The following is a 23,671-nucleotide window of genomic DNA, read 5'->3' as shown; positions in this document are numbered from 1 at the left end:
TAAGATTAAGTGACAGCACCACAGAGTTCCTTGGCAAGAGTCACTCTGCTCCTGACTGGACACTTCAGGCACACCAAGGAAACAAAGCAACAACAAAACCAAACAAAATCCAGGCAATCAAACCAAAAAGGAGTCAAGAACTGTCCCGGTGTCTGTGTGTCTCTGTGTGTTTGTGTGTGTGTGTGTGTGTGGGTGTGTGTGTGTGTGTGACGAAAGGACAGTGAGGGCAAGGATAAAAGGAATACAGCCTAAAAACTAAACAGAGCTGTGGAATAACACTTAACAATATTCAACTTTGCTTATAACTTCTATTAAGCTTCACAAATTAGCAAAAGAACAACTCTTAGCAGCATTTAACTTTGCTTACAGCTTGTGACTTTGTCGCTATAAGACACGTGAAAGCACGACGCGAGCCACCTGCTATTTTCAAGGTAAAGAGAAAAGTTTATTCTCTGACTCCAACTTTTATACTTTCCCAAAGGTGACATTGGATTGGAGAGTGAATGGGCCACCTGTCCAAAGACATCGGACAAAGCACTAGTACATCAAGTTTGTCCAGCCCCATAAAAGATTGTAAACAATATGTTGTTGACAGAAATTGTGTGGGAAGGTTCTCCAACAGAATGGAAACTCAGAAGGCTTTAGAAAATCTTAAGAATCAGGGTGACATGACTTAACCTTACTTGCAGGCCTGACTGGCTCAGCTATCCAAGGCAATCAAAGCCCTCAGAGAGCAGCATTTCTGCCACATTTCCCTGAGCACAGGCACTCCTGTGTGCACACAGACACAAAGAGTCACTACAAGGCACCTGTGAGAAATTCCCCTGAGCAAAGGGAAATGTTCCCTGTGGAGGCTTTGGCATCTCCCCAGGGGATGAAGGGTTGAGCCTGGAGCAGACAGTGTCTGTGATGAGCTCCAGAGGAGCTGAGCCCAGGGGCTGCTGGCCAAGGCCCAGGCCCAGTGAGCATTTCTCAGCTGGCAGGGCGGCCTGAGAAGGGGAAAGGGGAATGCACCAGACCAGGAACCATGGAACCAAGGGACCATTGTTACACTGTGGGGCCATGTGAGAAGAAGTGACCATTGGGACACTGTGGGGCCTTGTGAGACCAAGGGACCATTGGGACACTGTGGGACCATGTGAGATCAAGGGACCATTGGGATACTGTGAGTCCTCATGGATTCATGGACACCACTGTGACATTGCAGGGCCTCATGGAAGCAAGGGGACCCTAGTGACGCCGTGTGCCTCAGTGGAATGTAGGCATCATTGTGACACTGTGAGGCCCCATCCAGCCAAGGCTCCATTGGGACACTGCGAGACCCCACGGAAACAAAGCTCCAGGGTAACACAGAGAGGCTGCCTGTAATCAGTGCTCCATTGTGACCCTGTGGAGCCAAAGGAGAGCGTTGTGACACTGCAAAGCCCCATGGTCCATTGGTCCAAAGGTCCATTGTGACATTGCAGGACTCATGGAACAGAGGAGTCACATGACACTATGGGGCCTGTGGAACCATGGAGAACATTGTGACACTGCAAGGCCTCAAGGAATCATTAGGACTGTTATATGTCTATAGGATAATTCGTGCAAATAAAATTGTTGTCTATTTTATAGTTATGTGCTGTTAAATTATACTCTTATAAGAAGTTTTTAAATCGCACAAGCCAGCAACAGCGACTGCAACACCATGTGAAAGCCACCTGGACAAGAGAGGGAGGACTTTATTTACAAGCGAACGAAAGTGGCCAGCCCAGAGAGGGATCATGCATCAAGGTTGTCCGAGAAACACCCGGACGATAAATACACGATAAATATCCAAGACCGAGATAGTCAGAGCCATCAGGGAGGTACATCTCAAATCCGAATTCCGGGACTGCAAACACAGGTGTTCATCACTCTCCGGACACGTATTGTTCAACTTGCCACAGAGAAAAGAACTCCACATGAATACATGCACTTTGAAAAGGAAGAAAGGGGACTCTGGCTCAGGCAAGGAAAATCGTATAAAAATGGGTCAGACAGGACGGTCGGTGTGAAGCATAGAGGACCCTCTGCTGCAGCTGTCCAACCTGTGTCTCACCCGGTGGCAATCCCGGGCTCCACATTGACTTTTTTTTATAGTGGCTTTTTTTCATTTTTCTCAAAGTTTATATTTGGTACACTTAATAACTTTTATTAAATTAAAAATTAATAACTTGGAGCCTTGCATTTCTAAGATGTTTATCACATTCGGTTTCTCATGATAAGCCTATCTACTTCTGCTAATTCTGAGATGGGGAAAATGAACTGTCATGATTCCCGCTTGCACTAAAGGATTGTGACACGGGCTGACTTTGTGATGCCAGAGTCTTCTGTGCCATCACAGCGCAACTGTATGACATCCCAGAGTGATGGAGCAGCACTGGCTCTGTGACATCACAAGGGGGATTTGTGAGATCTCAGGGTGGGCTGTGACATCCCAGGAGGCAGTGTGACATCTCAGGGGCTCTGTGACCTTACTGGGGAGGTCACTTCAAGCCAGCTCCCACTCACAGTTCCTCCCAGAGAAGTCCAAAGCTGCTCGTGCCCGGTGGCATCCCGTGTCCCTCTGGGTCCCCCTGCCCCTGGCGCTGCAGCCTCCCGCTGAGGATGTTCGAGGAGATCAAGCCCAGAGCCTGACACGGGGACAGGGGCTCAGGGCCGTCACAGTTGGAACAGGGAGACAGGGACCCCCTAGCAGCATCCCTGTGCCCCCAGGGCCAGAGCTTGGCCAGGGCTCCTTCACCCTCTTATGAAGGAGGGCTTGAGAGCACTTTAAAAATCCCCAGCAGGGGAGTAGCATAAAACAGCTTTAAGATTAAGTGACAGCACCACAGAGTTCCTTGGCAAGAGTCACTCTGCTCCTGACTGGACACTTCAGGCACACCAAGGAAACAAAGCAACAACAAAACCAAACAAAATCCAGGCAATCAAACCAAAAAGGAGTCAAGAACTGTCCCGGTGTCTGTGTGTCTCTGTGTGTTTGTGTGTGTGTGTGTGTGTGGGTGTGTGTGTGTGTGTGACGAAAGGACAGTGAGGGCAAGGATAAAAGGAATACAGCCTAAAAACTAAACAGAGCTGTGGAATAACACTTAACAATATTCAACTTTGCTTATAACTTCTATTAAGCTTCACAAATTAGCAAAAGAACAACTTTTAGCAGCATTTAACTTTGCTTACAGCTTGTGACTTTGTCGCTATAAGACACGTGAAAGCACGACGCGAGCCACCTGCTATTTTCAAGGTAAAGAGAAAAGTTTATTCTCTGACTCCAACTTTTATACTTTCCCAAAGGTGACATTGGATTGGAGAGTGAATGGGCCACCTGTCCAAAGACATTGGACAAAGCACTAGTACATCAAGTTTGTCCAGCCCCATAAAAGATTGTAAACAATATGTTGTTGACAGAAATTGTGTGGGAAGGTTCTCCAACAGAATGGAAACTCAGAAGGCTTTAGAAAATCTTAAGAATCAGGGTGACATGACTTAACCTTACTTGCAGGCCTGACTGGCTCAGCTATCCAAGGCAATCAAAGCCCTCAGAGAGCAGCATTTCTGCCACATTTCCCTGAGCACAGGCACTCCTGTGTGCACACAGACACAAAGAGTCACTACAAGGCACCTGTGAGAAATTCCCCTGAGCAAAGGGAAATGTTCCCTGTGGAGGCTTTGGCATCTCCCCAGGGGATGAAGGGTTGAGCCTGGAGCAGACAGTGTCTGTGATGAGCTCCAGAGGAGCTGAGCCCAGGAGCTGCTGGCCAAGGCCCAGGCCCAGTGAGCATTTCTCAGCTGGCAGGGCGGCCTGAGAAGGGGAAAGGGGAATGCACCAGACCAGGAACCATGGAACCAAGGGACCATTGTTACACTGTGGGGCCATGTGAGAAGAAGTGACCATTGGGACACTGTGGGGCCTTGTGAGACCAAGGGACCATTGGGACACTGTGGGACCATGTGAGATCAAGGGACCATTGGGATACTGTGAGTCCTCATGGATTCATGGACACCACTGTGACATTGCTGGGCCTCATGGAAGCAAGGGGACCCTAGTGACGCCGTGTGCCTCAGTGGAATGTAGGCATCATTGTGACACTGTGAGGCCCCATCCAGCCAAGGCTCCATTGGGACACTGCGAGACCCCACGGAAACAAAGCTCCAGGGTAACACAGAGAGGCTGCCTGTAATCAGTGCTCCATTGTGACCCTGTGGAGCCAAAGGAGAGCGTTGTGACACTGCAAAGCCCCATGGTCCATTGGTCCAAAGGTCCATTGTGACATTGCAGGACTCATGGAACAGAGGAGTCACATGACACTATGGGGCCTGTGGAACCATGGAGAACATTGTGACACTGCAAGGCCTCAAGGAATCATTAGGACTGTTATATGTCTATAGGATAATTCGTGCTAATAAAATTGTTGTCTATTTTATAGTTATGTGCTGTTAAATTATACTCTTATAAGAAGTTTTTAAATCGCACAAGCCAGCAACAGCGACTGCAACACCATGTGAAAGCCACCTGGACAAGAGAGGGAGGACTTTATTTACAAGCGAACGAAAGTGGCCAGCCCAGAGAGGGATCATGCATCAAGGTTGTCCGAGAAACACCCGGACGATAAATACACGATAAATATCCAAGACCGAGATAGTCAGAGCCATCAGGGAGGTACATCTCAAATCCGAATTCCGGGACTGCAAACACAGGTGTTCATCACTCTCCGGACACGTATTGTTCAACTTGCCACAGAGAAAAGAACTCCACATGAATACATGCACTTTGAAAAGGAAGAAAGGGGACTCTGGCTCAGGCAAGGAAAATCGTATAAAAATGGGTCAGACAGGACGGTCGGTGTGAAGCATAGAGGACCCTCTGCTGCAGCTGTCCAACCTGTGTCTCACCCGGTGGCAATCCCGGGCTCCACATTGACTTTTTTTTATAGTGGCTTTTTTTCATTTTTCTCAAAGTTTATATTTGGTACACTTAATAACTTTTATTAAATTAAAAATTAATAACTTGGAGCCTTGCATTTCTAAGATGTTTATCACATTCGGTTTCTCATGATAAGCCTATCTACTTCTGCTAATTCTGAGATGGGGAAAATGAACTGTCATGATTCCCGCTTGCACTAAAGGATTGTGACACGGGTTGACTTTGTGATGCCAGAGTCTTCTGTGCCATCACAGCGCAACTGTATGACATCCCAGAGTGATGGAGCAGCACTGGCTCTGTGACATCACAAGGGGGATTTGTGAGATCTCAGGGTGGGCTGTGACATCCCAGGAGGCAGTGTGACATCTCAGGGGCTCTGTGACCTTACTGGGGAGGTCACTTCAAGCCAGCTCCCACTCACAGTTCCTCCCAGAGAAGTCCAAAGCTGCTCGTGCCCGGTGGCATCCCGTGTCCCTCTGGGTCCCCCTGCCCCTGGCGCTGCAGCCTCCCGCTGAGGATGTTCGAGGAGATCAAGCCCAGAGCCTGACACGGGGACAGGGGCTCAGGGCCGTCACAGTTGGAACAGGGAGACAGGGACCCCCTAGCAGCATCCCTGTGCCCCCAGGGCCAGAGCTTGGCCAGGGCTCCTTCACCCTCTTATGAAGGAGGGCTTGAGAGCACTTTAAAAATCCCCAGCAGGGGAGTAGCATAAAACAGCTTTAAGATTAAGTGACAGCACCACAGAGTTCCTTGGCAAGAGTCACTCTGCTCCTGACTGGACACTTCAGGCACACCAAGGAAACAAAGCAACAACAAAACCAAACAAAATCCAGGCAATCAAACCAAAAAGGAGTCAAGAACTGTCCCGGTGTCTGTGTGTCTCTGTGTGTTTGTGTGTGTGTGTGTGTGTGGGTGTGTGTGTGTGTGTGACGAAAGGACAGTGAGGGCAAGGATAAAAGGAATACAGCCTAAAAACTAAACAGAGCTGTGGAATAATACTTAACAATATTCAACTTTGCTTATAACTTCTATTAAGCTTCACAAATTAGCAAAAGAACAACTTTTAGCAGCATTTAACTTTGCTTACAGCTTGTGACTTTGTCGCTATAAGACACGTGAAAGCACGACGCGAGCCACCTGCTATTTTCAAGGTAAAGAGAAAAGTTTATTCTCTGACTCCAACTTTTATACTTTCCCAAAGGTGACATTGGATTGGAGAGTGAATGGGCCACCTGTCCAAAGACATCGGACAAAGCACTAGTACATCAAGTTTGTCCAGCCCCATAAAAGATTGTAAACAATATGTTGTTGACAGAAATTGTGTGGGAAGGTTCTCCAACAGAATGGAAACTCAGAAGGCTTTAGAAAATCTTAAGAATCAGGGTGACATGACTTAACCTTACTTGCAGGCCTGACTGGCTCAGCTATCCAAGGCAATCAAAGCCCTCAGAGAGCAGCATTTCTGCCACATTTCCCTGAGCACAGGCACTCCTGTGTGCACACAGACACAAAGAGTCACTACAAGGCACCTGTGAGAAATTCCCCTGAGCAAAGGGAAATGTTCCCTGTGGAGGCTTTGGCATCTCCCCAGGGGATGAAGGGTTGAGCCTGGAGCAGACAGTGTCTGTGATGAGCTCCAGAGGAGCTGAGCCCAGGGGCTGCTGGCCAAGGCCCAGGCCCAGTGAGCATTTCTCAGCTGGCAGGGCGGCCTGAGAAGGGGAAAGGGGAATGCACCAGACCAGGAACCATGGAACCAAGGGACCATTGTTACACTGTGGGGCCATGTGAGAAGAAGTGACCATTGGGACACTGTGGGGCCTTGTGAGACCAAGGGACCATTGGGACACTGTGGGACCATGTGAGATCAAGGGACCATTGGGATACTGTGAGTCCTCATGGATTCATGGACACCACTGTGACATTGCTGGGCCTCATGGAAGCAAGGGGACCCTAGTGACGCCGTGTGCCTCAGTGGAATGTAGGCATCATTGTGACACTGTGAGGCCCCATCCAGCCAAGGCTCCATTGGGACACTGCGAGACCCCACGGAAACAAAGCTCCAGGGTAACACAGAGAGGCTGCCTGTAATCAGTGCTCCATTGTGACCCTGTGGAGCCAAAGGAGAGCGTTGTGACACTGCAAAGCCCCATGGTCCATTGGTCCAAAGGTCCATTGTGACATTGCAGGACTCATGGAACAGAGGAGTCACATGACACTATGGGGCCTGTGGAACCATGGAGAACATTGTGACACTGCAAGGCCTCAAGGAATCATTAGGACTGTTATATGTCTATAGGATAATTCGTGCAAATAAAATTGTTGTCTGTTTTATAGTTATGTGCTGTTAAATTATACTCTTATAAGAAGTTTTTAAATCGCACAAGCCAGCAACAGCGACTGCAACACCATGTGAAAGCCACCTGGACAAGAGAGGGAGGACTTTATTTACAAGCGAACGAAAGTGGCCAGCCCAGAGAGGGATCATGCATCAAGGTTGTCCGAGAAACACCCGGACGATAAATACACGATAAATATCCAAGACCGAGATAGTCAGAGCCATCAGGGAGGTACATCTCAAATCCGAATTCCGGGACTGCAAACACAGGTGTTCATCACTCTCCGGACACGTATTGTTCAACTTGCCACAGAGAAAAGAACTCCACATGAATACATGCACTTTGAAAAGGAAGAAAGGGGACTCTGGCTCAGGCAAGGAAAATCGTATAAAAATGGGTCAGACAGGACGGTCGGTGTGAAGCATAGAGGACCCTCTGCTGCAGCTGTCCAACCTGTGTCTCACCCGGTGGCAATCCCGGGCTCCACATTGACTTTTTTTTATAGTGGCTTTTTTTCATTTTTCTCAAAGTTTATATTTGGTACACTTAATAACTTTTATTAAATTAAAAATTAATAACTTGGAGCCTTGCATTTCTAAGATGTTTATCACATTCGGTTTCTCATGATAAGCCTATCTACTTCTGCTAATTCTGAGATGGGGAAAATGAACTGTCATGATTCCCGCTTGCACTAAAGGATTGTGACACGGGTTGACTTTGTGATGCCAGAGTCTTCTGTGCCATCACAGCGCAACTGTATGACATCCCAGAGTGATGGAGCAGCACTGGCTCTGTGACATCACAAGGGGGATTTGTGAGATCTCAGGGTGGGCTGTGACATCCCAGGAGGCAGTGTGACATCTCAGGGGCTCTGTGACCTTACTGGGGAGGTCACTTCAAGCCAGCTCCCACTCACAGTTCCTCCCAGAGAAGTCCAAAGCTGCTCGTGCCCGGTGGCATCCCGTGTCCCTCTGGGTCCCCCTGCCCCTGGCGCTGCAGCCTCCCGCTGAGGATGTTCGAGGAGATCAAGCCCAGAGCCTGACACGGGGACAGGGGCTCAGGGCCGTCACAGTTGGAACAGGGAGACAGGGACCCCCTAGCAGCATCCCTGTGCCCCCAGGGCCAGAGCTTGGCCAGGGCTCCTTCACCCTCTTATGAAGGAGGGCTTGAGAGCACTTTAAAAATCCCCAGCAGGGGAGTAGCATAAAACAGCTTTAAGATTAAGTGACAGCACCACAGAGTTCCTTGGCAAGAGTCACTCTGCTCCTGACTGGACACTTCAGGCACACCAAGGAAACAAAGCAACAACAAAACCAAACAAAATCCAGGCAATCAAACCAAAAAGGAGTCAAGAACTGTCCCGGTGTCTGTGTGTCTCTGTGTGTTTGTGTGTGTGTGTGTGTGTGGGTGTGTGTGTGTGTGTGACGAAAGGACAGTGAGGGCAAGGATAAAAGGAATACAGCCTAAAAACTAAACAGAGCTGTGGAATAATACTTAACAATATTCAACTTTGCTTATAACTTCTATTAAGCTTCACAAATTAGCAAAAGAACAACTTTTAGCAGCATTTAACTTTGCTTACAGCTTGTGACTTTGTCGCTATAAGACACGTGAAAGCACGACGCGAGCCACCTGCTATTTTCAAGGTAAAGAGAAAAGTTTATTCTCTGACTCCAACTTTTATACTTTCCCAAAGGTGACATTGGATTGGAGAGTGAATGGGCCACCTGTCCAAAGACATCGGACAAAGCACTAGTACATCAAGTTTGTCCAGCCCCATAAAAGATTGTAAACAATATGTTGTTGACAGAAATTGTGTGGGAAGGTTCTCCAACAGAATGGAAACTCAGAAGGCTTTAGAAAATCTTAAGAATCAGGGTGACATGACTTAACCTTACTTGCAGGCCTGACTGGCTCAGCTATCCAAGGCAATCAAAGCCCTCAGAGAGCAGCATTTCTGCCACATTTCCCTGAGCACAGGCACTCCTGTGTGCACACAGACACAAAGAGTCACTACAAGGCACCTGTGAGAAATTCCCCTGAGCAAAGGGAAATGTTCCCTGTGGAGGCTTTGGCATCTCCCCAGGGGATGAAGGGTTGAGCCTGGAGCAGACAGTGTCTGTGATGAGCTCCAGAGGAGCTGAGCCCAGGGGCTGCTGGCCAAGGCCCAGGCCCAGTGAGCATTTCTCAGCTGGCAGGGCGGCCTGAGAAGGGGAAAGGGGAATGCACCAGACCAGGAACCATGGAACCAAGGGACCATTGTTACACTGTGGGGCCATGTGAGAAGAAGTGACCATTGGGACACTGTGGGGCCTTGTGAGACCAAGGGACCATTGGGACACTGTGGGACCATGTGAGATCAAGGGACCATTGGGATACTGTGAGTCCTCATGGATTCATGGACACCACTGTGACATTGCAGGGCCTCATGGAAGCAAGGGGACCCTAGTGACGCCGTGTGCCTCAGTGGAATGTAGGCATCATTGTGACACTGTGAGGCCCCATCCAGCCAAGGCTCCATTGGGACACTGCGAGACCCCACGGAAACAAAGCTCCAGGGTAACACAGAGAGGCTGCCTGTAATCAGTGCTCCATTGTGACCCTGTGGAGCCAAAGGAGAGCGTTGTGACACTGCAAAGCCCCATGGTCCATTGGTCCAAAGGTCCATTGTGACATTGCAGGACTCATGGAACAGAGGAGTCACATGACACTATGGGGCCTGTGGAACCATGGAGAACATTGTGACACTGCAAGGCCTCAAGGAATCATTAGGACTGTTATATGTCTATAGGATAATTCGTGCAAATAAAATTGTTGTCTGTTTTATAGTTATGTGCTGTTAAATTATACTCTTATAAGAAGTTTTTAAATCGCACAAGCCAGCAACAGCGACTGCAACACCATGTGAAAGCCACCTGGACAAGAGAGGGAGGACTTTATTTACAAGCGAACGAAAGTGGCCAGCCCAGAGAGGGATCATGCATCAAGGTTGTCCGAGAAACACCCGGACGATAAATACACGATAAATATCCAAGACCGAGATAGTCAGAGCCATCAGGGAGGTACATCTCAAATCCGAATTCCGGGACTGCAAACACAGGTGTTCATCACTCTCCGGACACGTATTGTTCAACTTGCCACAGAGAAAAGAACTCCACATGAATACATGCACTTTGAAAAGGAAGAAAGGGGACTCTGGCTCAGGCAAGGAAAATCGTATAAAAATGGGTCAGACAGGACGGTCGGTGTGAAGCATAGAGGACCCTCTGCTGCAGCTGTCCAACCTGTGTCTCACCCGGTGGCAATCCCGGGCTCCACATTGACTTTTTTTTATAGTGGCTTTTTTTCATTTTTCTCAAAGTTTATATTTGGTACACTTAATAACTTTTATTAAATTAAAAATTAATAACTTGGAGCCTTGCATTTCTAAGATGTTTATCACATTCGGTTTCTCATGATAAGCCTATCTACTTCTGCTAATTCTGAGATGGGGAAAATGAACTGTCATGATTCCCGCTTGCACTAAAGGATTGTGACACGGGTTGACTTTGTGATGCCAGAGTCTTCTGTGCCATCACAGCGCAACTGTATGACATCCCAGAGTGATGGAGCAGCACTGGCTCTGTGACATCACAAGGGGGATTTGTGAGATCTCAGGGTGGGCTGTGACATCCCAGGAGGCAGTGTGACATCTCAGGGGCTCTGTGACCTTACTGGGGAGGTCACTTCAAGCCAGCTCCCACTCACAGTTCCTCCCAGAGAAGTCCAAAGCTGCTCGTGCCCGGTGGCATCCCGTGTCCCTCTGGGTCCCCCTGCCCCTGGCGCTGCAGCCTCCCGCTGAGGATGTTCGAGGAGATCAAGCCCAGAGCCTGACACGGGGACAGGGGCTCAGGGCCGTCACAGTTGGAACAGGGAGACAGGGACCCCCTAGCAGCATCCCTGTGCCCCCAGGGCCAGAGCTTGGCCAGGGCTCCTTCACCCTCTTATGAAGGAGGGCTTGAGAGCACTTTAAAAATCCCCAGCAGGGGAGTAGCATAAAACAGCTTTAAGATTAAGTGACAGCACCACAGAGTTCCTTGGCAAGAGTCACTCTGCTCCTGACTGGACACTTCAGGCACACCAAGGAAACAAAGCAACAACAAAACCAAACAAAATCCAGGCAATCAAACCAAAAAGGAGTCAAGAACTGTCCCGGTGTCTGTGTGTCTCTGTGTGTTTGTGTGTGTGTGTGTGTGTGGGTGTGTGTGTGTGTGTGACGAAAGGACAGTGAGGGCAAGGATAAAAGGAATACAGCCTAAAAACTAAACAGAGCTGTGGAATAACACTTAACAATATTCAACTTTGCTTATAACTTCTATTAAGCTTCACAAATTAGCAAAAGAACAACTTTTAGCAGCATTTAACTTTGCTTACAGCTTGTGACTTTGTCGCTATAAGACACGTGAAAGCACGACGCGAGCCACCTGCTATTTTCAAGGTAAAGAGAAAAGTTTATTCTCTGACTCCAACTTTTATACTTTCCCAAAGGTGACATTGGATTGGAGAGTGAATGGGCCACCTGTCCAAAGACATCGGACAAAGCACTAGTACATCAAGTTTGTCCAGCCCCATAAAAGATTGTAAACAATATGTTGTTGACAGAAATTGTGTGGGAAGGTTCTCCAACAGAATGGAAACTCAGAAGGCTTTAGAAAATCTTAAGAATCAGGGTGACATGACTTAACCTTACTTGCAGGCCTGACTGGCTCAGCTATCCAAGGCAATCAAAGCCCTCAGAGAGCAGCATTTCTGCCACATTTCCCTGAGCACAGGCACTCCTGTGTGCACACAGACACAAAGAGTCACTACAAGGCACCTGTGAGAAATTCCCCTGAGCAAAGGGAAATGTTCCCTGTGGAGGCTTTGGCATCTCCCCAGGGGATGAAGGGTTGAGCCTGGAGCAGACAGTGTCTGTGATGAGCTCCAGAGGAGCTGAGCCCAGGAGCTGCTGGCCAAGGCCCAGGCCCAGTGAGCATTTCTCAGCTGGCAGGGCGGCCTGAGAAGGGGAAAGGGGAATGCACCAGACCAGGAACCATGGAACCAAGGGACCATTGTTACACTGTGGGGCCATGTGAGAAGAAGTGACCATTGGGACACTGTGGGGCCTTGTGAGACCAAGGGACCATTGGGACACTGTGGGACCATGTGAGATCAAGGGACCATTGGGATACTGTGAGTCCTCATGGATTCATGGACACCACTGTGACATTGCTGGGCCTCATGGAAGCAAGGGGACCCTAGTGACGCCGTGTGCCTCAGTGGAATGTAGGCATCATTGTGACACTGTGAGGCCCCATCCAGCCAAGGCTCCATTGGGACACTGCGAGACCCCACGGAAACAAAGCTCCAGGGTAACACAGAGAGGCTGCCTGTAATCAGTGCTCCATTGTGACCCTGTGGAGCCAAAGGAGAGCGTTGTGACACTGCAAAGCCCCATGGTCCATTGGTCCAAAGGTCCATTGTGACATTGCAGGACTCATGGAACAGAGGAGTCACATGACACTATGGGGCCTGTGGAACCATGGAGAACATTGTGACACTGCAAGGCCTCAAGGAATCATTAGGACTGTTATATGTCTATAGGATAATTCGTGCAAATAAAATTGTTGTCTATTTTATAGTTATGTGCTGTTAAATTATACTCTTATAAGAAGTTTTTAAATCGCACAAGCCAGCAACAGCGACTGCAACACCATGTGAAAGCCACCTGGACAAGAGAGGGAGGACTTTATTTACAAGCGAACGAAAGTGGCCAGCCCAGAGAGGGATCATGCATCAAGGTTGTCCGAGAAACACCCGGACGATAAATACACGATAAATATCCAAGACCGAGATAGTCAGAGCCATCAGGGAGGTACATCTCAAATCCGAATTCCGGGACTGCAAACACAGGTGTTCATCACTCTCCGGACACGTATTGTTCAACTTGCCACAGAGAAAAGAACTCCACATGAATACATGCACTTTGAAAAGGAAGAAAGGGGACTCTGGCTCAGGCAAGGAAAATCGTATAAAAATGGGTCAGACAGGACGGTCGGTGTGAAGCATAGAGGACCCTCTGCTGCAGCTGTCCAACCTGTGTCTCACCCGGTGGCAATCCCGGGCTCCACATTGACTTTTTTTTATAGTGGCTTTTTTTCATTTTTCTCAAAGTTTATATTTGGTACACTTAATAACTTTTATTAAATTAAAAATTAATAACTTGGAGCCTTGCATTTCTAAGATGTTTATCACATTCGGTTTCTCATGATAAGCCTATCTACTTCTGCTAATTCTGAGATGGGGAAAATGAACTGTCATGATTCCCGCTTGCACTAAAGGATTGTGACACGGGCTGACTTTGTGATGCCAGAGTCTTCTGTGCCATCACAGCGCAACTGTATGACATCCCAGAGTGATGGAGCAGCACTGGCTCTGTGACATCACAAGGGGGATTTGTGAGATCTCAGGGTGGGCTGTGACATCCCAGGAGGCAGTGTGACATCTCAGGGGCTCTGTGACCTTACTGGGGAGGTCACTTCAAGCCAGCTCCCACTCACAGTTCCTCCCAGAGAAGTCCAAAGCTGCTCGTGCCCGGTGGCATCCCGTGTCCCTCTGGGTCCCCCTGCCCCTGGCACTGCAGCCTCCCGCTGAGGATGTTCGAGGAGATCAAGCCCAGAGCCTGACACGGGGACAGGGGCTCAGGGCCGTCACAGTTGGAACAGGGAGACAGGGACCCCCTAGCAGCATCCCTGTGCCCCCAGGGCCAGAGCTTGGCCAGGGCTCCTTCACCCTCTTATGAAGGAGGGCTTGAGAGCACTTTAAAAATCCCCAGCAGGGGAGTAGCATAAAACAGCTTTAAGATTAAGTGACAGCACCACAGAGTTCCTTGGCAAGAGTCACTCTGCTCCTGACTGGACACTTCAGGCACACCAAGGAAACAAAGCAACAACAAAACCAAACAAAATCCAGGCAATCAAACCAAAAAGGAGTCAAGAACTGTCCCGGTGTCTGTGTGTCTCTGTGTGTTTGTGTGTGTGTGTGTGTGTGGGTGTGTGTGTGTGTGTGACGAAAGGACAGTGAGGGCAAGGATAAAAGGAATACAGCCTAAAAACTAAACAGAGCTGTGGAATAACACTTAACAATATTCAACTTTGCTTATAACTTCTATTAAGCTTCACAAATTAGCAAAAGAACAACTTTTAGCAGCATTTAACTTTGCTTACAGCTTGTGACTTTGTCGCTATAAGACACGTGAAAGCACGACGCGAGCCACCTGCTATTTTCAAGGTAAAGAGAAAAGTTTATTCTCTGACTCCAACTTTTATACTTTCCCAAAGGTGACATTGGATTGGAGAGTGAATGGGCCACCTGTCCAAAGACATCGGACAAAGCACTAGTACATCAAGTTTGTCCAGCCCCATAAAAGATTGTAAACAATATGTTGTTGACAGAAATTGTGTGGGAAGGTTCTCCAACAGAATGGAAACTCAGAAGGCTTTAGAAAATCTTAAGAATCAGGGTGACATGACTTAACCTTACTTGCAGGCCTGACTGGCTCAGCTATCCAAGGCAATCAAAGCCCTCAGAGAGCAGCATTTCTGCCACATTTCCCTGAGCACAGGCACTCCTGTGTGCACACAGACACAAAGAGTCACTACAAGGCACCTGTGAGAAATTCCCCTGAGCAAAGGGAAATGTTCCCTGTGGAGGCTTTGGCATCTCCCCAGGGGATGAAGGGTTGAGCCTGGAGCAGACAGTGTCTGTGATGAGCTCCAGAGGAGCTGAGCCCAGGGGCTGCTGGCCAAGGCCCAGGCCCAGTGAGCATTTCTCAGCTGGCAGGGCGGCCTGAGAAGGGGAAAGGGGAATGCACCAGACCAGGAACCATGGAACCAAGGGACCATTGTTACACTGTGGGGCCATGTGAGAAGAAGTGACCATTGGGACACTGTGGGGCCTTGTGAGACCAAGGGACCATTGGGACACTGTGGGACCATGTGAGATCAAGGGACCATTGGGATACTGTGAGTCCTCATGGATTCATGGACACCACTGTGACATTGCAGGGCCTCATGGAAGCAAGGGGACCCTAGTGACGCCGTGTGCCTCAGTGGAATGTAGGCATCATTGTGACACTGTGAGGCCCCATCCAGCCAAGGCTCCATTGGGACACTGCGAGACCCCACGGAAACAAAGCTCCAGGGTAACACAGAGAGGCTGCCTGTAATCAGTGCTCCATTGTGACCCTGTGGAGCCAAAGGAGAGCGTTGTGACACTGCAAAGCCCCATGGTCCATTGGTCCAAAGGTCCATTGTGACATTGCAGGACTCATGGAACAGAGGAGTCACATGACACTATGGGGCCTGTGGAACCATGGAGAACATTGTGACACTGCAAGGCCTCAAGGAATCATTAGGACTGTTATATGTCTATAGGATAATTCGTGCAAATAAAATTGTTGTCTGTTTTATAGTTATGTGCTGTTAAATTATACTCTTATAAGAAGTTTTTAAATCGCACAAGCCAGCAACAGCGACTGCAACACCATGTGAAAGCCACCTGGACAAGAGAGGGAGGACTTTATTTACAAGCGAACGAAAGTGGCCAGCCCAGAGAGGGATCATGCATCAAGGTTGTCCGAGAAACACCCGGACGATAAATACACGATAAATATCCAAGACCGAGATAGTCAGAGCCATCAGGGAGGTACATCTCAAATCCGAATTCCGGGACTGCAAACACAGGTGTTCATCACTCTCCGGACACGTATTGTTCAACTTGCCACAGAGAAAAGAACTCCACATGAATACATGCACTTTGAAAAGGAAGAAAGGGGACTCTGGCTCAGGCAAGGAAAATCGTATAAAAATGGGTCAGACAGGACGGTCGGTGTGAAGCATAGAGGACCCTCTGCTGCAGCTGTCCAACCTGTGTCTCACCCGGTGGCAATCCCGGGCTCCACATTGACTTTTTTTTATAGTGGCTTTTTTTCATTTTTCTCAAAGTTTATATTTGGTACACTTAATAACTTTTATTAAATTAAAAATTAATAACTTGGAGCCTTGCATTTCTAAGATGTTTATCACATTCGGTTTCTCATGATAAGCCTATCTACTTCTGCTAATTCTGAGATGGGGAAAATGAACTGTCATGATTCCCGCTTGCACTAAAGGATTGTGACACGGGTTGACTTTGTGATGCCAGAGTCTTCTGTGCCATCACAGCGCAACTGTATGACATCCCAGAGTGATGGAGCAGCACTGGCTCTGTGACATCACAAGGGGGATTTGTGAGATCTCAGGGTGGGCTGTGACATCCCAGGAGGCAGTGTGACATCTCAGGGGCTCTGTGACCTTACTGGGGAGGTCACTTCAAGCCAGCTCCCACTCACAGTTCCTCCCAGAGAAGTCCAAAGCTGCTCGTGCCCGGTGGCATCCCGTGTCCCTCTGGGTCCCCCTGCCCCTGGCGCTGCAGCCTCCCGCTGAGGATGTTCGAGGAGATCAAGCCCAGAGCCTGACACGGGGACAGGGGCTCAGGGCCGTCACAGTTGGAACAGGGAGACAGGGACCCCCTAGCAGCATCCCTGTGCCCCCAGGGCCAGAGCTTGGCCAGGGCTCCTTCACCCTCTTATGAAGGAGGGCTTGAGAGCACTTTAAAAATCCCCAGCAGGGGAGTAGCATAAAACAGCTTTAAGATTAAGTGACAGCACCACAGAGTTCCTTGGCAAGAGTCACTCTGCTCCTGACTGGACACTTCAGGCACACCAAGGAAACAAAGCAACAACAAAACCAAACAAAATCCAGGCAATCAAACCAAAAAGGAGTCAAGAACTGTCCCGGTGTCTGTGTGTCTCTGTGTGTTTGTGTGTGTGTGTGTGTGTGGGTGTGTGTGTGTGTGTGACGAAAGGACAGTGAGGGCAAGGATAAAAGGAATACAGCCTAAAAACTAAACAGAGCTGTGGAATAATACTTAACAATATTCAACTTTGCTTATAACTTCTATTAAGCTTCACAAATTAGCAAAAGAACAACTTTTAGCAGCATTTAACTTTGCTTACAGCTTGTGACTTTGTCGCTATAAGACACGTGAAAGCACGACGCGAGCCACCTGCTATTTTCAAGGTAAAGAGAAAAGTTTATTCTCTGACTCCAACTTTTATACTTTCCCAAAGGTGACATTGGATTGGAGAGTGAATGGGCCACCTGTCCAAAGACATCGGACAAAGCACTAGTACATCAAGTTTGTCCAGCCCCATAAAAGATTGTAAACAATATGTTGTTGACAGAAATTGTGTGGGAAGGTTCTCCAACAGAATGGAAACTCAGAAGGCTTTAGAAAATCTTAAGAATCAGGGTGACATGACTTAACCTTACTTGCAGGCCTGACTGGCTCAGCTATCCAAGGCAATCAAAGCCCTCAGAGAGCAGCATTTCTGCCACATTTCCCTGAGCACAGGCACTCCTGTGTGCACACAGACACAAAGAGTCACTACAAGGCACCTGTGAGAAATTCCCCTGAGCAAAGGGAAATGTTCCCTGTGGAGGCTTTGGCATCTCCCCAGGGGATGAAGGGTTGAGCCTGGAGCAGACAGTGTCTGTGATGAGCTCCAGAGGAGCTGAGCCCAGGGGCTGCTGGCCAAGGCCCAGGCCCAGTGAGCATTTCTCAGCTGGCAGGGCGGCCTGAGAAGGGGAAAGGGGAATGCACCAGACCAGGAACCATGGAACCAAGGGACCATTGTTACACTGTGGGGCCATGTGAGAAGAAGTGACCATTGGGACACTGTGGGGCCTTGTGAGACCAAGGGACCATTGGGACACTGTGGGACCATGTGAGATCAAGGGACCATTGGGATACTGTGAGTCCTCATGGATTCATGGACACCACTGTGACATTGCAGGGCCTCATGGAAGCAAGGGGACCCTAGTGACGCCGTGTGCCTCAGTGGAATGTAGGCATCATTGTGACACTGTGAGGCCCCATCCAGCCAAGGCTCCATTGGGACACTGCGAGACCCCACGGAAACAAAGCTCCAGGGTAACACAGAGAGGCTGCCTGTAATCAGTGCTCCATTGTGACCCTGTGGAGCCAAAGGAGAGCGTTGTGACACTGCAAAGCCCCATGGTCCATTGGTCCAAAGGTCCATTGTGACATTGCAGGACTCATGGAACAGAGGAGTCACATGACACTATGGGGCCTGTGGAACCATGGAGAACATTGTGACACTGCAAGGCCTCAAGGAATCATTAGGACTGTTATATGTCTATAGGATAATTCGTGCAAATAAAATTGTTGTCTGTTTTATAGTTATGTGCTGTTAAATTATACTCTTATAAGAAGTTTTTAAATCGCACAAGCCAGCAACAGCGACTGCAACACCATGTGAAAGCCACCTGGACAAGAGAGGGAGGACTTTATTTACAAGCGAACGAAAGTGGCCAGCCCAGAGAGGGATCATGCATCAAGGTTGTCCGAGAAACACCCGGACGATAAATACACGATAAATATCCAAGACCGAGATAGTCAGAGCCATCAGGGAGGTACATCTCAAATCCGAATTCCGGGACTGCAAACACAGGTGTTCATCACTCTCCGGACACGTATTGTTCAACTTGCCACAGAGAAAAGAACTCCACATGAATACATGCACTTTGAAAAGGAAGAAAGGGGACTCTGGCTCAGGCAAGGAAAATCGTATAAAAATGGGTCAGACAGGACGGTCGGTGTGAAGCATAGAGGACCCTCTGCTGCAGCTGTCCAACCTGTGTCTCACCCGGTGGCAATCCCGGGCTCCACATTGACTTTTTTTTATAGTGGCTTTTTTTCATTTTTCTCAAAGTTTATATTTGGTACACTTAATAACTTTTATTAAATTAAAAATTAATAACTTGGAGCCTTGCATTTCTAAGATGTTTATCACATTCGGTTTCTCATGATAAGCCTATCTACTTCTGCTAATTCTGAGATGGGGAAAATGAACTGTCATGATTCCCGCTTGCACTAAAGGATTGTGACACGGGTTGACTTTGTGATGCCAGAGTCTTCTGTGCCATCACAGCGCAACTGTATGACATCCCAGAGTGATGGAGCAGCACTGGCTCTGTGACATCACAAGGGGGATTTGTGAGATCTCAGGGTGGGCTGTGACATCCCAGGAGGCAGTGTGACATCTCAGGGGCTCTGTGACCTTACTGGGGAGGTCACTTCAAGCCAGCTCCCACTCACAGTTCCTCCCAGAGAAGTCCAAAGCTGCTCGTGCCCGGTGGCATCCCGTGTCCCTCTGGGTCCCCCTGCCCCTGGCGCTGCAGCCTCCCGCTGAGGATGTTTGAGGAGATCAAGCCCAGAGCCTGACACGGGGACAGGGGCTCAGGGCCGTCACAGTTGGAACAGGGAGACAGGGACCCCCTAGCAGCATCCCTGTGCCCCCAGGGCCAGAGCTTGGCCAGGGCTCCTTCACCCTCTTATGAAGGAGGGCTTGAGAGCACTTTAAAAATCCCCAGCAGGGGAGTAGCATAAAACAGCTTTAAGATTAAGTGACAGCACCACAGAGTTCCTTGGCAAGAGTCACTCTGCTCCTGACTGGACACTTCAGGCACACCAAGGAAACAAAGCAACAACAAAACCAAACAAAATCCAGGCAATCAAACCAAAAAGGAGTCAAGAACTGTCCCGGTGTCTGTGTGTCTCTGTGTGTTTGTGTGTGTGTGTGTGTGTGGGTGTGTGTGTGTGTGTGACGAAAGGACAGTGAGGGCAAGGATAAAAGGAATACAGCCTAAAAACTAAACAGAGCTGTGGAATAACACTTAACAATATTCAACTTTGCTTATAACTTCTATTAAGCTTCACAAATTAGCAAAAGAACAACTTTTAGCAGCATTTAACTTTGCTTACAGCTTGTGACTTTGTCGCTATAAGACACGTGAAAGCACGACGCGAGCCACCTGCTATTTTCAAGGTAAAGAGAAAAGTTTATTCTCTGACTCCAACTTTTATACTTTCCCAAAGGTGACATTGGATTGGAGAGTGAATGGGCCACCTGTCCAAAGACATCGGACAAAGCACTAGTACATCAAGTTTGTCCAGCCCCATAAAAGATTGTAAACAATATGTTGTTGACAGAAATTGTGTGGGAAGGTTCTCCAACAGAATGGAAACTCAGAAGGCTTTAGAAAATCTTAAGAATCAGGGTGACATGACTTAACCTTACTTGCAGGCCTGACTGGCTCAGCTATCCAAGGCAATCAAAGCCCTCAGAGAGCAGCATTTCTGCCACATTTCCCTGAGCACAGGCACTCCTGTGTGCACACAGACACAAAGAGTCACTACAAGGCACCTGTGAGAAATTCCCCTGAGCAAAGGGAAATGTTCCCTGTGGAGGCTTTGGCATCTCCCCAGGGGATGAAGGGTTGAGCCTGGAGCAGACAGTGTCTGTGATGAGCTCCAGAGGAGCTGAGCCCAGGAGCTGCTGGCCAAGGCCCAGGCCCAGTGAGCATTTCTCAGCTGGCAGGGCGGCCTGAGAAGGGGAAAGGGGAATGCACCAGACCAGGAACCATGGAACCAAGGGACCATTGTTACACTGTGGGGCCATGTGAGAAGAAGTGACCATTGGGACACTGTGGGGCCTTGTGAGACCAAGGGACCATTGGGACACTGTGGGACCATGTGAGATCAAGGGACCATTGGGATACTGTGAGTCCTCATGGATTCATGGACACCACTGTGACATTGCTGGGCCTCATGGAAGCAAGGGGACCCTAGTGACGCCGTGTGCCTCAGTGGAATGTAGGCATCATTGTGACACTGTGAGGCCCCATCCAGCCAAGGCTCCATTGGGACACTGCGAGACCCCACGGAAACAAAGCTCCAGGGTAACACAGAGAGGCTGCCTGTAATCAGTGCTCCATTGTGACCCTGTGGAGCCAAAGGAGAGCGTTGTGACACTGCAAAGCCCCATGGTCCATTGGTCCAAAGGTCCATTGTGACATTGCAGGACTCATGGAACAGAGGAGTCACATGACACTATGGGGCCTGTGGAACCATGGAGAACATTGTGACACTGCAAGGCCTCAAGGAATCATTAGGACTGTTATATGTCTATAGGATAATTCGTGCAAATAAAATTGTTGTCTATTTTATAGTTATGTGCTGTTAAATTATACTCTTATAAGAAGTTTTTAAATCGCACAAGCCAGCAACAGCGACTGCAACACCATGTGAAAGCCACCTGGACAAGAGAGGGAGGACTTTATTTACAAGCGAACGAAAGTGGCCAGCCCAGAGAGGGATCATGCATCAAGGTTGTCCGAGAAACACCCGGACGATAAATACACGATAAATATCCAAGACCGAGATAGTCAGAGCCATCAGGGAGGTACATCTCAAATCCGAATTCCGGGACTGCAAACACAGGTGTTCATCACTCTCCGGACACGTATTGTTCAACTTGCCACAGAGAAAAGAACTCCACATGAATACATGCACTTTGAAAAGGAAGAAAGGGGACTCTGGCTCAGGCAAGGAAAATCGTATAAAAATGGGTCAGACAGGACGGTCGGTGTGAAGCATAGAGGACCCTCTGCTGCAGCTGTCCAACCTGTGTCTCACCCGGTGGCAATCCCGGGCTCCACATTGACTTTTTTTTATAGTGGCTTTTTTTCATTTTTCTCAAAGTTTATATTTGGTACACTTAATAACTTTTATTAAATTAAAAATTAATAACTTGGAGCCTTGCATTTCTAAGATGTTTATCACATTCGGTTTCTCATGATAAGCCTATCTACTTCTGCTAATTCTGAGATGGGGAAAATGAACTGTCATGATTCCCGCTTGCACTAAAGGATTGTGACACGGGCTGACTTTGTGATGCCAGAGTCTTCTGTGCCATCACAGCGCAACTGTATGACATCCCAGAGTGATGGAGCAGCACTGGCTCTGTGACATCACAAGGGGGATTTGTGAGATCTCAGGGTGGGCTGTGACATCCCAGGAGGCAGTGTGACATCTCAGGGGCTCTGTGACCTTACTGGGGAGGTCACTTCAAGCCAGCTCCCACTCACAGTTCCTCCCAGAGAAGTCCAAAGCTGCTCGTGCCCGGTGGCATCCCGTGTCCCTCTGGGTCCCCCTGCCCCTGGCGCTGCAGCCTCCCCCTGAGGATGTTCGAGGAGATCAAGCCCAGAGCCTGACACGGGGACAGGGGCTCAGGGCCGTCACAGTTGGAACAGGGAGACAGGGACCCCCTAGCAGCATCCCTGTGCCCCCAGGGCCAGAGCTTGGCCAGGGCTCCTTCACCCTCTTATGAAGGAAGGCTTGAGAGCACTTTAAAAATCCCCAGCAGGGGAGTAGCATAAAACAGCTTTAAGATTAAGTGACAGCACCACAGAGTTCCTTGGCAAGAGTCACTCTGCTCCTGACTGGACACTTCAGGCACACCAAGGAAACAAAGCAACAACAAAAGCAAACAAAATCCAGGCAATCAAGCCAAAAAGGAGTCAAGAACTGTCCCGGTGTCTGTGTGTCTCTGTGTGTTTTTGTGTGTGTGTGTGTGTGTGTGTGTGTGTGTGTGTGTGTGTGTGTGTGACGAAAGGACAGTGAGGGCAAGGATAAAAGGAATACAGCCTAAAAACTAAACAGAGCTGTGGAATAACACTTAACAATATTCAACTTTGCTTATAACTTCTATTAAGCTTCACAAATTAGCAAAAGAACAACTTTTAGCAGCATTTAACTTTGCTTACAGCTTGTGACTTTGTCGCTATAAGACACGTGAAAGCACGACGCGAGCCACCTGCTATTTTCAAGGTAAAGAGAAAAGTTTATTCTCTGACTCCAACTTTTATACTTTCCCAAAGGTGACATTGGATTGGAGAGTGAATGGGCCACCTGTCCAAAGACATCGGACAAAGCACTAGTACATCAAGTTTGTCCAGCCCCATAAAAGATTGTAAACAATATGTTGTTGACAGAAATTGTGTGGGAAGGTTCTCCAACAGAATGGAAACTCAGAAGGCTTTAGAAAATCTTAAGAATCAGGGTGACATGACTTAACCTTACTTGCAGGCCTGACTGGCTCAGCTATCCAAGGCAATCAAAGCCCTCAGAGAGCAGCATTTCTGCCACATTTCCCTGAGCACAGGCACTCCTGTGTGCACACAGACACAAAGAGTCACTACAAGGCACCTGTGAGAAATTCCCCTGAGCAAAGGGAAATGTTCCCTGTGGAGGCTTTGGCATCTCCCCAGGGGATGAAGGGTTGAGCCTGGAGCAGACAGTGTCTGTGATGAGCTCCGGAGGAGCTGAGCCCAGGAGCTGCTGGCCAAGGCCCAGGCCCAGTGAGCATTTCTCAGCTGGCAGGGCGGCCTGAGAAGGGGAAAGGGGAATG

The sequence above is a fragment of the Lonchura striata genome, unplaced genomic scaffold, assembly GCF_046129695.1.
Source record: "Lonchura striata isolate bLonStr1 unplaced genomic scaffold, bLonStr1.mat Scaffold_82, whole genome shotgun sequence".
NCBI lineage: Eukaryota > Metazoa > Chordata > Aves > Passeriformes > Estrildidae > Lonchura > Lonchura striata.
Note: the sequence above shows the minus strand (reverse complement) of the source record.